General features: G+C 44.8%; 2 long non-coding RNA genes across 4 annotated transcripts; both read right to left on the bottom strand.

Moving 5' to 3' along the window:
* Positions 1-65: 65 nt before the first annotated feature.
* Positions 66-3,195, bottom strand: LOC147581345 (uncharacterized). Of its 2 annotated transcripts, XR_015250894.1 has the most exons (4): positions 2,358-3,194; positions 2,031-2,257; positions 605-638; positions 66-443 (listed from the first exon to the last, which is right to left on the bottom strand). It is a non-coding gene; the product is annotated as an uncharacterized LOC147581345 (long non-coding RNA). The 2 variants fall into 2 exon arrangements; XR_015250893.1 differs by having other exon boundaries at positions 2,031-3,195.
* A 1,558-nt stretch (positions 3,196-4,753) lies between these two features.
* Positions 4,754-12,239, bottom strand: LOC147581344 (uncharacterized). Of its 2 annotated transcripts, XR_015251692.1 has the most exons (4): positions 11,594-12,239; positions 6,143-6,358; positions 5,916-5,975; positions 4,754-5,780 (listed from the first exon to the last, which is right to left on the bottom strand). It is a non-coding gene; the product is annotated as an uncharacterized LOC147581344 (long non-coding RNA). The 2 variants fall into 2 exon arrangements; XR_015251691.1 differs by having other exon boundaries at positions 5,916-6,358.
* Positions 12,240-14,211: the final 1,972 nt, after the last annotated feature.

Genomic DNA, 14,211 nt, shown 5'->3' with positions numbered 1-14,211 from the left:
GAGGTATAATCGATCTAAAGTGAGTTAGTAACAGGAGCAAAGCTCAATATTTAAATCACTACATATCGTGATCAACATCATACGACTTTTAACTTTGAAGGCTTCGGACGACAAACATGCTCCACACGGTCTGTTTGTTGGGATCACTGTTTCAAAAGGAATTCAGGAAAGAACCCTGAATTCCTGGGATAAGTCTAATCCCTACAGGCCAACCCATGCTGGCCATGTCACTCTGGCCTGTGGTCCTTTTACCAGATGGGATCCTTGGTGTCCATCCACGAATGGTGGCAGTTTCAGCCAGGGCTCACCACCGCAAGGGTCTGGAGGAAGCCTAGGGGAGCTCTGCCGTCCATGAAGCTGCTACCTCCTGGTTCGCCATACTTCTTAGGTTTCTTCGGTCCGATTCAGACCAAAGGCTACTTTCTCAATGTGTTTTTACTTGGCTGGAATCAAACAGAAGTAGAGAAATGGGATGTTTCACCACTTAAATTTGGAATTATAATATCAGTAATTCCTCATCAGCTTTTGAATTTCTGAGATAGGGTGCCTGACAGGCGCTCTCTTTCAAGTTGCTTTTGCGATGTTACCAGCTCTGCTGACATACCTTTAAGGGTCGGTGAAACACTGGAGAACAGTTCCTGCAATGAACAAAATGCTGTGTCTCAGAGATTACCATCACTTTGTGGTCAAAAATATTTTTTCCTGTATGACTTGTCTTATATCAAAGTGTCTGGATTATGTTCACTGTAACCATAAACTGTTAGGAAGGTTTTCTTGAATACACTAGCCATTTGTACCTCTTCATTCTGGATGACAAAAACAAACAAACAAAAAAAAAAAACACAGCACCACCCAGAAAGACAAAAGGATCCACGAGTGTGATCACTTTCTCGTGCCTGACCTTCCCGCGGATGTTCCAAAACAAAGATGAAATCAGACAGTGAGGCCTGCAGAGTAAATAATCCCTTCCAAGTTTATCCATATGGCATTCCTGGTCCTGGAAAGCTGATTCGTTTCTAGATCAAAGGGAGGTTGGCTGGGTGGACCCAGGGGTTAACAATGCTGAGTTCTGCAGGATGCTGATGATGCCTTAGCCTCAGCCTGACTGTTGGGCCGGGTAACTCGCAACTCTTCTAGCCTGATAAACTTAGTCACGAAACCCTATCTTCCTACCACCATTGGAGCGAGCCAGGGATATTCTGCAGAGGGCCGGAGTGCTCATCTGGGGCAACAGGAAAGTTCAGACCAAGGGAAAAAGCAAAACTGAGCTGCGTGTGTCCGAATTTCTTTCCTTGGCAGTGGGCGTCCAGGGATCTGGCCTTGGCCTGGGCTCCGGGAACTGGCCTAGCATGGAGGAGGGGTGCGGCTACCCATCTGGAGCCAAAAATCAACATTCAGGGTCAAGAAGGCAGACTTGGAAAAATAGGAGGGGACTGAGCAGAGAGGTTGCAGCAATGACACTGTAAGCCAGGACTTCAGCATGAGCGAAGACAAAGGCACACAGAGAAGAGAAGCCAGAGCCCCAGGAGATTCTGAGAGGGACAGGGCCCCTTGTCTCTGGGTGGAGAGGGAACATGAGGACAAACTCAGCACAGCACCACCAGGGTTCCCAAGCCAGGAATGGAATTTAGAGAGTTGACAAGACGGAAGGGAGGCCAGAAGCTGGTGTCAGAGTCCCAGCCTAGTGTTAGCAAAACAGACAAGTTCAAGTAAGGACCAATAGCGGCTGAGATGGGCTGGTCCACGAAACAAGTTTTAGTTTCCGCTCGCGTTAATAAATCAACCGATGCCCGATTCATGGGAAGATCAGGTATGTTACCAATAGGGCCAGGACTGGGAGGGATGGACTTCAGACACAGGAGTTCTGATAAATGCTATTCTGCAGGATTCCCAAACAAAACAAAGCAAAAACAAGGCAAAGCTGCACTTCACATTTATAATACCATACACTGCATTAGGGAGTATATTCTCTGTAGGGGAAAACTTTAATTTTGAATAAGCATTGGTGAGAACTTAAGTCCTTAGCTTACAATGTCCATGCCTGATGCTAGAAAGCTTCCCACGGGGTGACTCCTCATGTCAAAGTGGGTTTCTCCTCCGTTGCCCACCTGCGTCCGAGGTCTGGTGCCGGAGGACCCATTCACGTGGTGATATCCCGTATCCCTGGACCTCTGTCTGAGCTGGGTGAGTCAGCAGGTGCGTGGCAGGGGAATTCCTGGAAGCCCTTCCTGGATCAGGACCGATGGCCATGACTTAACTATATACATGGGAGACACTGTGAGATTAAATATATACATAGATCTCCAACTCAGCTTCTCTTTTAAGAAGACAGATCTCCAAAACTCCCCTGGACTCGCCAGTGCTACTTGACATCAGGGAAGTGTGACAAAAGGGAAGTTCAAGGGCAGAGAGGTAGTGTCTTGACCGCAGCAGCCAAAATATCCCATGTGCGCAGTTTACCTGAAGCAGGTGACCCCGTGAACACGCTGCTGGGTGCCGGAGGTGTTAGGAGAAGCCCAGCAAATGGAAAGCCCAAAGCTGAGGCACCAGTGGCTGGAAAATCAAACCTTTTCCCAAATATACTCATTTCTCAGAGGTCCTGGTCTTGAGCTTCTCGATTTCATTTTCTCCCAGAGAAGAGTCGATTTTTAATTCTTTCTCTTTGGGGCATATTTTCGTATTTTCTTCCTTGTTTTCGCAGTGGGCACTTTAGCTGGCTTCCAGGTGGTGACGTAAAGTACTTCGGGTTTTTCATGAATGCTTATTATTGTTATTTGAAAAGCGGAAATTTTTCAAACGTCATAATTGTTGAGGTTGGGGCAGGACAGAAGCGCAGGGGGCCAGCGGCCGACCTCTAGGCCACCCTGCGGGTGCCTGTGTCTCCAGACCAGGTCCTCCTCTCGCCGAGTCCGCACAGTTGGTGAAGCGAAGGTCCGGCAGGGCACCGAAAAGGACGTTTACTCCCAGGGTTGAAACGCACTCAGTACATTTCAAATCACCAGATTTTTTAAAACTGCGTACAGAATTTAGACCTCCGGTATTTCTAAAACATCAGACATGCCACAAAACAGAGTGTGGGCAAGGGTGGTTTTATAACCCCGCCTGATCTCATGACTCAGGACGCGGGGTTGGGCAGCTCGCTCAGCTCCGCATGGTCCCCTGAGGGGCCTGGACTCAGGGCCGGCACCGGCAACAACCTGGTCCCAGCCTGGCCACTCACAGACCCGGCCTCTAGTTCACCCGCCCCCCCCCCCCCCCCCCCCCAGTCGTGCAGTCTGCAACCTGAGCTACAAGGAGCAGGGAAGGGAGAAGGTCCAAATCCCCTCCTGGCTCTGTGGCTCCAGGTTAGAATTCAGGCCTCATTTAAAAATTACATTCCAGAATTTCAGTTTCAGCTTCTCCCCCTCCCCCCCTCCTCCCCTCCCCCTCCTCCTTATCTCCTCCCCCTCCTCTCCTTCTTTCTCCCCCCTCCTCCCCTTCCTTCTCCCCCCCCTTCCTCCCCCTCCTCCTCCTTCTTCAACTTTCAGCCCCAGCACAGAAGAAAACCTACAGCAGCTCCATCTGGCAGGACGAAACGAACGTTTTACGTTTTGCAGAAATGTCTGAAGGAGGGGGTCTTTCGAGGTAAAGTAGCTGGTTCCTCATTCTCCCTTCAGGGCAGGACCACAGCCCAGACCCCGAAAGGCAGGAACTTGTTCCCGTTTAAGAACTTCCAAAGCAAGAAGATTCCAGAAGCGTTATTGATCGCGTCATTGCACAGCCCTCTATTCCGTATCTTTAGGTCCCTCGGGTGGGGCACTTGAGCCCAGAACGTAGGTTACGTAGGATGCAGCCCGTCTGGGTCCGGGAGGCCCTGGGCTGGGGGTGGAGGGAGGGTTGCAGGCAGCGCGGGGGTGGGGGGAGGTGGGGGGGGTGCTGAGGTGGGGGAGGGGGGAAGGGTGAGGGGGTGAACGTGCCGCACACGCTGCCGGCTGTGGGTCACGTCGGCCTCCCGACATGTATCGTTCAACTTGAACAGTGTTGTGCTACATTAGCTTTTAAAATTATGAGACAGTTGCGAACTTTTGAAAATTTGGCAAATTCACGTGCGCTCAGGCTCACTCACTGCCCACACACATTTAGAACCTGATTGCCAATGTTTCTTTAAAGACTTAGGTGATGTTTCAACTATACTTGAATTAAAAAACAAACAAACTTGGGAGAGGTAGGAACAGTTGAGGCCCTGTTCGCGCCTGGCTGTAGGCACGTACTCCACGGTCCCCATCGCTGCCTGCAGACTCCCAGGGGGACCACCCGTGTCACCAGCCAGCCTCTGTGGTCATCCGACTTGGTGACCACAGCTAGAGCCGTGCTAATGGAAGTATAATGCCAGCCGAAGGTGCAAGCGAGCAACATAGGTAATGCACTTTTTCCAGCAGCCACATTTTTTAAAAAGGAGAAAGGAACAGGTAAAATTAATTTTAATAATATGTTTTGTTTAGCCCAACATGTCAAAAATGTGATGCAATTAAAATAAAAATTATTTTTTTAAGTTTATTTATTTTGAGAAAGAGTGCACATGTATGAGGCAGGTGGGGGGTGCAGAGAGAGAGAGGAAGACAGAGAGAATCCCAAATAGGCCCTGTGCTGTTAGCACAGAGTCTGATGCAGGGTTCCAACTCATGAACTGTGAGATCATCACCTGAGCCAAAAGCAGGAGTCGGACCCTTAACTGACTAAGCCACCCGGGGGCCCCAATAAAAATGACTAATGAGACATTTATATTCTTTATTCATACTATATCTTCAAAATCCACTTTTATTCTCTGGCACATCTCAATTCAGACTTGCTCCATTTCAGATGCGGCCGGTGGGTGGGAACCCAACAGCCACAGGACGCTGTTGTGCTACCTGGGAGAGACGGACCAGCAGTGGAAGGTTAGGTTGGAGAGAAAGACTGAGGCCAGATCATGACCTCAGGGTTCCCGGGTTAGGCAGAATGCTCAGTTCTGGGTGGCCTTAAAGGAGGTGCTTTTGTATTTCCTTTTATCAACAATTAGGAGCCACTGGAATCTTGTTCGGGGGCTTCTGTGCAATGTTTTAAAAGTCCTTTATTTTATCCGACATTCCTACTCCCATATCTCAAATCCATTTACTCTTGGACTGTCTTGAATGTATATGGAGAACAGCTGAGCCAATGCTTCCAGAGGTTTCCAAACTGTTTCCTTTAGAGTGCCAGGGTTCCAAGTAGGGGCCTCGGAGGAATGGTGAGTGGGAGTGCTAGACCCGGGGCCCATGCCAGCATCAACTGGAGGAGGTTCATCAATCTGACATGTAGTGGCTTGTGCAGGATTGTATTTACAGAAACAGCACTACTGTTTTTGTGTCTTTTTAGCTGTTTGAAGAATACTCCTTTATGATATAATCTTCCAGAATGGATAAAATAGTCTCTCCTGTGCTAGGTGTTTAAGTACTTGGTGTGATCCCTATTCCCTGCGTCTGTATGTCTTTTATGGATCCTTCATTCACTTTAAGCCCCTTTATCCTGGGTGGTCCAATATAAGTTGGGGACCAGGTATGGTCATCACATGCTAAAAGGGGCCATTAAAAAATACAGTCATACGTAATGCTTTAAAAACTTAAAGGAGTTGTTTACTTACCATGTGTCTTCACAAATCTCATGTTAATCAGCGATTATGGATCTGATTGTGCCATTATAAACTTTTAAAACTCCACTTTCTATTAAGTCAATCAGGACAGTGTTCTTTTGTAGAAACAGATTTCTCGCAAAAAGGAAATGAACTGTGAAGAAAGAATTGGCTCCTAGACCTTCTAATCAAATTGACCACATTTACTCACCCACCCCCTTCCCCAAACCCGTTTGGTAAGCTGATCTCTTAGCAAAAGAGAAAAAGGCTTTCCATTTTTATGACTTACATGGAATAAAGAACAATGTCTCCGCCTCCAGACCGTGACCGTCTCTGACTTTATTGTGATCTGTGGTGAGAGAGGAATTCGCAGAGGAACATTCTCCCAGACGGCCACAGACAGGCTTCTTGGGACAGTTTATCTGCCTACATGGCTGAGCTGCTTGCTCTCTTTCTCCTTCCTCTTCTGCTCACATGCTTTCTTTTTATTTGAGATCATAATTCATCATTCCTTACCTGCTGATCAACTGAAACAAGTCATGGTGGTTTCAGACACAACTTCATAGCACCAGGTGGTTTCTTTTAGTGAATTCCTTCAAGGTGAATCTGATGTGTCCAGGCAAAGCCAGTGATGGAAACCCACCCAAACCCAGTAGTATTTGCAAAAGAATTCCCCAGGGTGTGTTCAGTTACAGAGTTTCGGTCAGGTTTCTTGGTATCCTTCACTGTCTTCTGAAAAGGCAAAACAGTAAGGCAGAGGTGTCTGTGAAGAAACAATGCTAATGTAACAAAGGTGCAGTGGGGAAGGTATGCTTGGGGCTCTGGGTGGGGCAGAGGCTATATCCCAACACAGGTGTTCAGACATTCAGATTTCATCCAGGAAATGTACTAAGAAGCTCATTGATCCAGGGACAAGTGCACGGGACATCCTCCAGAAAGAGGAACAGGGCTGGGGAATCCATTCTGGGGAGAACTTTGAGGGGACACAAGATGGTCCTCCCATGTGTGTCACACTTAGGAGAAAGTCCCAGCTGATTGCTGCGATTCCACCTTCGCTCTTGCACAAGAAAGGATGGAATAATTCCAGGGAGAGTGATGCTTTCATAGGCATATATTTGAATCGGTTCTAACTTACATAAAGAAGTAGGTAATTTGCAAACTTTGATACTCGAATATCAACCTATCACATTCCTTAGAAATGATCCCAACAACCCATGACCTTCAGCAACAAGTTCAAGGGTAAAGCAAGGATACAAGCATCTCATCAGGAAAAGATGGCACATTAAATGGGGATAATTAAGGAAAGTTTAATATTACGATTATTTGCAAAAACATGAATAAGCTTAAAAGAAATGAACATGGAATGATGAAACACCATAGGGCCAATTTCAACAAGGAGACCTTTTGCCCCCTGGGCCTGATGGGGGAAGGCCAGAAATGCTCACTGGATTCCTGAGAGAGAGGGGGCCATGTGGAGGGAGTTACATTCTTTGGGGAAGCCACCAACACTCAGTCTGCAACTCAGCTCCTTCTGTCTTCTGAGTTGTTGCTTGTAAATGCCACTGTAAGCCTAGGGCAATGGATGATGTTGCAGCTGCCTATAGAACCCAGCACAGAACAAGATGGACACAGCGGGTTAAAGGGAAAATGCCCAGTATAGGCATCAATTCCAACAGGACAAGGCTGTTCATCGGCCAGAGGACCAGGGATATAGGGTAATCTAGCTCAGTTTGAATGATCAGAATCTGAGGTAGCAGTACATTTTCTCCCAGTTATCACTATGAAGCAATTGCTACTCTACTAAATGGCCCACTCTGTGTTCTTTCTCGCCTGCTGGACTGTGAGCTCTTTGAAGGAAATACCTGGCCTTTAATCTGTACACAGTTTACTGCACGGCGTTTGACATATAATAAATGCTCAACAGATGGTGGTGAATTGAATCAATGAATGTCCCAGGCCGCTACTAAATTGAAGCTTTATTCCTTTTGACTCTTTACCTTGGCCAGAATCAGTCTTCAAGAATGGTGCAGACCAATAAAACTAAGAGTTAGTTTTTTGAAAAGAGAAACAAAATCAACTTTTAGCTAGACTTACCAAGAAGAAAAGAGAGAGAGGACTCAATTAAATAAAATTATTAATGGAAAGAGGAGAGAGACATTATCACTGATATCACAGAAAGGCAGACCATAAGAGACCACTCTGAACAATTACACAACAACAAGTTGGAAAAGCCTAAAGAAAAGGATAAATTTGTAGAAGCATACAACCTACCACGACTGAATCATTAAAAATGAGAAAATTTGAACGGACCAATAACAAAGAGGAGATTGAGTTAGTAATCAAAAACTTCCAGTCAAAAGCAGCTCCAGGACCAGATGGCTTCACGGGGGAATTCTACCAAACATTTAAAGAACAATTAATACCAATCCTTCTCAAACTCTTCCAAAAAAATGAAGATAAGGGAACACTTTCAAACTCATTTTATAAAGCCAGCATTACCCAGATAAGGACACTACAAGAAAAGAAAACTCCAGATCAATATCCCTGATGAATATGGATAGATGCAAAAATCTTCAACAAAATACTAGCAAACTGAATGCAACAGTACATTTTCAAAAAAAGAGCATACTGTGATCAAGTGGGATTTATCCATGGGAAGCAAGAATGGTTTGCATATGCAAATCAATAAACGGGATATACCACATTAATAGAAAGAAAGATAAAAATTACATGATCATCCCAATAGATACAGAAAAAGCGTTGGATAATTCCACATCTTTTCATGATAAAAACCTTCAACAAAGTAGATATAGAAAGAATATACCTCACCATAATCAAGGACATATATGACAAGTCCACAGCTAATATCACAATGGTGAAAAATGAAGTTTTTCCTCTAAGATCAAAAGCAACACAAGGGTGCCCACTTCCATCCTCTCTATTCAACATAGTACTGGAAATCTTAGCTAGAGGAATTAGACATAGAAAGGGGTAAAAGGCATCCAAATTGGAAAGGAAGAAGTAAAATTGTCTTTATTTACAGATGATATGATTTTATGTAGAGAAAATTTTAATGATTCCACTAAAAACCTGTTGAAACAAATAAATTTAGTAAAGTTTCAGGATACAAAATCAACATAAGAGATCATAGCTACACAGTAACAGTGAGCTCTCTGAAAAAGAAAGAAAACAATCACATTTACAATGGCATCAAAAACAATAAAATTCTTAGGAATATATTTAACCAATGAAGTGAAAGATCTGTATACTGAAAATTATAAGACACTGATGAAAGAAATGCCAAAAGATACAAATAAATGAAAGATAGCCCATGTTCATGGATCAGAAAAGGTAATGTTAAAATACCCACAGTACCAAAATCCATTTATAGATTCAATGCAATGCCTATTAAAATTCCAGTGGAAATTGTCACAGAAATGAAAACAATCCTAAAATTCATATAGAACCACAAAAGACCCTGAAAAGCCAAACCAGGCTTGAGAAAAAACAAACCTGGAGGCTTTACATTTCCTGATCGCAAACCAGATTACAAATGTATAGTAATCAAAATATGATGGTACTAGCATAAAACAGATGCATAGACCCATAGAACAAAATAAAAAAAAAAAAAAACAGAAATAAACCCGTGCTATACTGTCAACTAATATTTGATAAGGAAGCCAAGCATATGCAATGGGGAAAGGGTAGTTTCTTAAATAAATGGTGTTAGGAAAATTGGATATTCACAGCAACTAAATAAAAATGGGAATATAAATGTAATGCAAGAATATAAATACAATGAGTATTATTAAGCTATGAGCGGCAACATAGATGGACCTTGAAGGCATTGTGCTAAGTGAAGTCAGTCAGACAGAGGAAGAAAAGTACTGCACGATCTCACTCACGTGTGGAATATTAAAGAGTCAAACTCATAGGAACAGTAGGATGCTGGTTGCCAGGTGCCGTGAGTTGGGAAAATAGAGACGTTGGTCAAAGGGTACAAACTTCCAGTTATAAGATGATTAAGTTCTGGGGATCATGGTGATTAAGTTAACAATATTGTAATGTATGCTTGCAAATTGCTAAGAGAGTAAATCTCAAATGTTCTCATCACCCACCATCTCAATAAAAAAAAGCTAATTATATGAAGTGATGAGTTATTAAGTCAACTTATTGTGGTAGTCATTTTTTAATATATACATATGTCAAATCATGTTCAACTTATATAATTTTATGTATCAATTATATCTCAATAAAGCTGTAAAAAAAAAAAGGAATAGTGTGGAGATCACCTTCAGGTTTAGTTATTAATTTGGGATTAAGAAGCTCATGGCTATAGCTGAACTAAGTGGCAATATTCAAGATCCTGAGACTTTATGGGACCCAGAGGTATGTTTAGAAGGTCAAGGAACCCAAATGCTAGCAGGTAGGGATCTCAGTGGGGCCTGGGGGGTTTACTTATCACAGCCAACAGGAGCATGGACAGGTCTCTCGGTAGGCTGAACTATAATCTATGCATCTTAGTAGAGGCCAGATTGAAGGCCTATTGATAGAACCCTGATAGCAGTGTTGACTATAATAAATGGAATAGGCCAAGTGACAAAGGTAAATAATGCTATGCCTGATGAAAATCATATTCTGGGTATATAAACTTACAGAATATACATAGTTACAGGATTAGAAAATTACAATAATTTATTCATTTTTCCTAAAGATTTATGAAAATAAATTGGGCCATTTTTCAAACTATTGTTTTAGAGAAAGTTACATACATGAACACGGATGAATATACAAGCATTTGCAACAATTTGAGATTTGCCACAATACTTTAACTCTGGAAAACTTCTAGTGGTTCTGCCTTGAGGGCACCGTATTTACCATGGGACCGGGTCTTTAGAGAAATGCATTTGGAGGCATGTATACTTCAATAAAAGAACCACCACAAATTTGGCATGGCTTAGGTATGTTAGTTCTTCCAGAAGCTGGGGACCTGGACCAGTGAAACCCTCTTTCAGGGTAATAAGACCGTCACACACATGATATTCTTAATAAAATTCTACTGTTATCATCTTTGGAGATAGTCTTTTGCCATATTTCCGTAGGAAAAAAATAAAAGTCATCAATAAAATTAACCATAGAAATCTTCACCCAAAAGACCTTTTAGGAAAATGGGAAAGGTCTTTAATTACAGAGAAACTAGTAAGCTATAAAATGAATTCATAATAGGGACCCCACCAATCTGAACTCCTTTGTAGGGCTGTTGAAATTGACCATGCTATATGAAATCTACAAGTTGGAAAACAATACTGAGGACAACTGAGAGATTCAGGGAAAATATCAGCAAATTTAATGTCTGTACACATTATCAACAGCTACAACAGAATATTATCCTAAGATGTAGTGGGTTGAATTGTGTCCCCCCAAAAGATACACTGAAGTCCTAATCCCTGGGACCTGTGAATGTCACCTTATTCGGAAAGAGTACCTGCAAATGTAATCAAGTTAAAATCCAATGACTGGGGTCCTAGTAAGAAAAGGAGACAGAGATTTAGACATGGAGACGGAACACACATGGAAGGAAGGCCGCACGAAGACAGATGCAGAGATTGGAGTGAAGCAGCTGTAGGCCAAAGAATGCCAAGGGCTACTGGCATTGCCCGTAGCCAAGAAAAGGCAAGGAAGGATTCTCCCCTAGAGGCTTCAGAGGCAGCCCAGCCCTGCTGACACCTTTATTTCACACCTCTGGCCTCCAGAACTATCGGAGAATAAATTTCTGTCCCTTCAAGCCACGTAGTTTGAGGTAATTTTGTGATGGCAGCTCTAGGAAACTGATAGAAATGTAAACAAAATTGAAAAACCAGTATTTCCTGTTCTGTGCGCAGTAAAAACCTGGAAGCCGCCCTGGCACTCCCCCCACCCCCCCATATCCAGTCTGTGGCTGGGTCTTCCCAATTTCACCCCTACTACCTCTGTTGGCTGCTCCATTTCTCCTTCTCCCCGTCACCTCCTCTCCAGACTGGGGCTCGAGGACCAACTCCACCGCGATGGCCTCTCTCCAGGCCTTCCTGCCCCAGAGTTTCCTCAGGCTCCAATCCTTCCTCCTGCAGCCAGGTTGGCCTGAAAATGTAAATCCAATTAAGGGGTGGTTCAGTCGGTTAAGCACCCCACTTTTGATTTTGGCTCAGGTCGTGATCTCATGGTTTGTGGGTCTGAGTCCCGCGTTGGGCTCTGTGCTGACCGCGCAGAGCATGCTTGGGATTCTCTCTCCTTCTCTTTCTGCCCCTGCATGCGCGCACGCTCTCTATCTCAAAATAAATAAACATTAAAAAATTTTTTTCCTTAATGTAAATCTAATTACACCCTGCTCCTCACTGCCCTCCCAACCTCTCCATTCACTTTTATAGGGCTTTAGCCACTGATGCCTTATGTGGTCTGGGTCCTTCCAGACTCTCCCTTCATCCCACTCTGTTGCTTGCTCCCTGCTCTCAAGATGTTGCAGCCTTCTTCCTGCTCCAAGAATTCTCAGAGCTGTATCCTCTCCCAGGACATTTGCACATGCCATTCCCTAGGCCCGGCACTACTCATGCCTCCCCTCTCATGCTAGCTTTACCCCCAGTCCCTCCCTCAGAATCGGTCAATCTGCACCTGACATGCTCACAGCTCCTGAACGCTGTGACAGTTAGCCCGACTCATAATTACACATCTGTTTCCGTGGTATTTGAGAAACGTCTATCTCCCAAGCTACTCTGTAACTCCGTGGCCGGTTCTGTTCCCAGGGCCTGACTCAGCGGGTGCACGGAGGAGGAAATCAGCAAGCTGTGACTGAGCGCCTGAATCTGTTACATCCTTTCAAAGTCTCCTTTCCAGTAACTACCACCTTTTTTTTAGGAGGGAAAAAACCCACAAAAGACGTACCCTCTTTACCGTCCCTTCTTCTTACTCCTTCCATCAAACTTGAAAGAGTTTGAATATGGCTGACCAAAAAAAAAACAAAACAAAAAAATAATCTAGCTACAGATTTCAGCCCCAGGCTTGAGAGATTACTGAGCGATGATCGCATTGATTGCAAGAAACATTTTCTCATTAGAAAAGGAAAGACATCTTGAAAAAGATCTTATCTTGTCTCTAAAGCTTTTTGTCAACATGAGCCGGCACAGCTCTTCACAAATGTCTGGTCTGCCTCCACGTGGGAAGCTTTTTCAACTACTTTACTGATAAGACGATTGGCTCTGATTAAAAGTGAATTGTTCATGAGACCAGTCTACAAAAGATAAATAGAAAACTGTGCTTTTAGGTCAGGAAAAGAGCGGAGCATTTCTGGAAGACGCTGACCTCCCTTAAATGAGTCGCCCTCGCTGGGTGGTGACTGGTGGGGCTCTGTCCCTCTCTGGTCAGAACGCATGCTTTGTCTCCAACACATCCCCCTGCGCCTCCAAAACCGTCTCCTCCTAGGCAGCTCCTGGAGTGCTCTCCTGTCTAGAAGAGTGGTCCCCAAAACATCTAGCACCAACCCCTCCAGGACAGTTTGTAACTATCTGCAGGTGACTAAACATACTCCAAATGCTATGGGTGTGTTGGGGACGGCCATTTCTCTGCAGCAGCTGGATGTGGCACACAGAGAGCAGCAGCACCTCTACCCCACGCTGGGGTGGCTGCTGTGGGAGGAAAGACAGCTGCGGGGGCCCCTGTTCCTTCCATCCCTTCCCCGGGTCTCCAAAGCAGCTCCTTCAGTCCTCAGACACACGCTCTGAGACAGCCACCGTGACTTAATCCGAAGTCCCTAGGGAGGCCAGGACCCCCGTGACCACGACGAGAGGAAGTCAAAGGTCCGGAACACAGGAGGGAGCCCCACCTTGCCATCAGCCCTGAGGCCCTCCATGCTTCCCTGGCCAAGGCACCCACTTCCGGTTCTAAAGAGAGAGGACTTCCAGGAAGGGGAAGGGGTCCGTGGGGCGGACAACGGGCTCGTCTCCACCTGCTGTTATAAAACACAGTGTCTAACAAACGATACAGCCCACATAGCTGCAGAGCACCCCTTCACCATCCCAAAAGACCTATTGCTTTGTTGGCAACTTGCCCAAGAACAGCTTTGCATGTTATTTGTTAGTTTACTTGTATTTTATGGGTTTGTTTATATGCTGTATTTATTTATTGATGCAAACGGATATTCATGTGCTCTTTGAGGTTATATAAAATGAGGGTTTACGGCAAGAACCCAAAGGGAACCAAGAGCCACATGGGGCTGTCGGCTTCTTCTGAGCTATAAAGTCACTCCAAGTCCCAGAGCCTCCTGAGATGGGGATTATAGGAGGAGGAGGCTTCAGGGAGGGCTCGGATGGTGGCTCAGACATATTGAGAAGCAGGTCAAGCATCTCGTGTGTGCATCTGCCCCAGCCACACCAAGGAAGGGAATGTTAATAGGTCACCGCTCAGTTTTACCCAAAGGCACCTCATGTCCTGCTGGGATCCTCGTTATCTTTGGCTTGTGCACCTGTGTGACCCCCGTGGCACTGTGTGACAAGGGCCACCAAGAGTAAAAAAAAACAAAAAACCCTGCCTGGAGAGGCTTTCCCTAGAGCGGATAT

Source organism: Puma concolor, chromosome B2 (assembly GCF_028749965.1).
Source record: "Puma concolor isolate L17-30 chromosome B2, mPumCon1.1.hap2, whole genome shotgun sequence".
Taxonomy (NCBI): Eukaryota; Metazoa; Chordata; class Mammalia; order Carnivora; family Felidae; genus Puma; species Puma concolor.
This window is presented reverse-complemented; position numbering and strand designations above follow the sequence as displayed.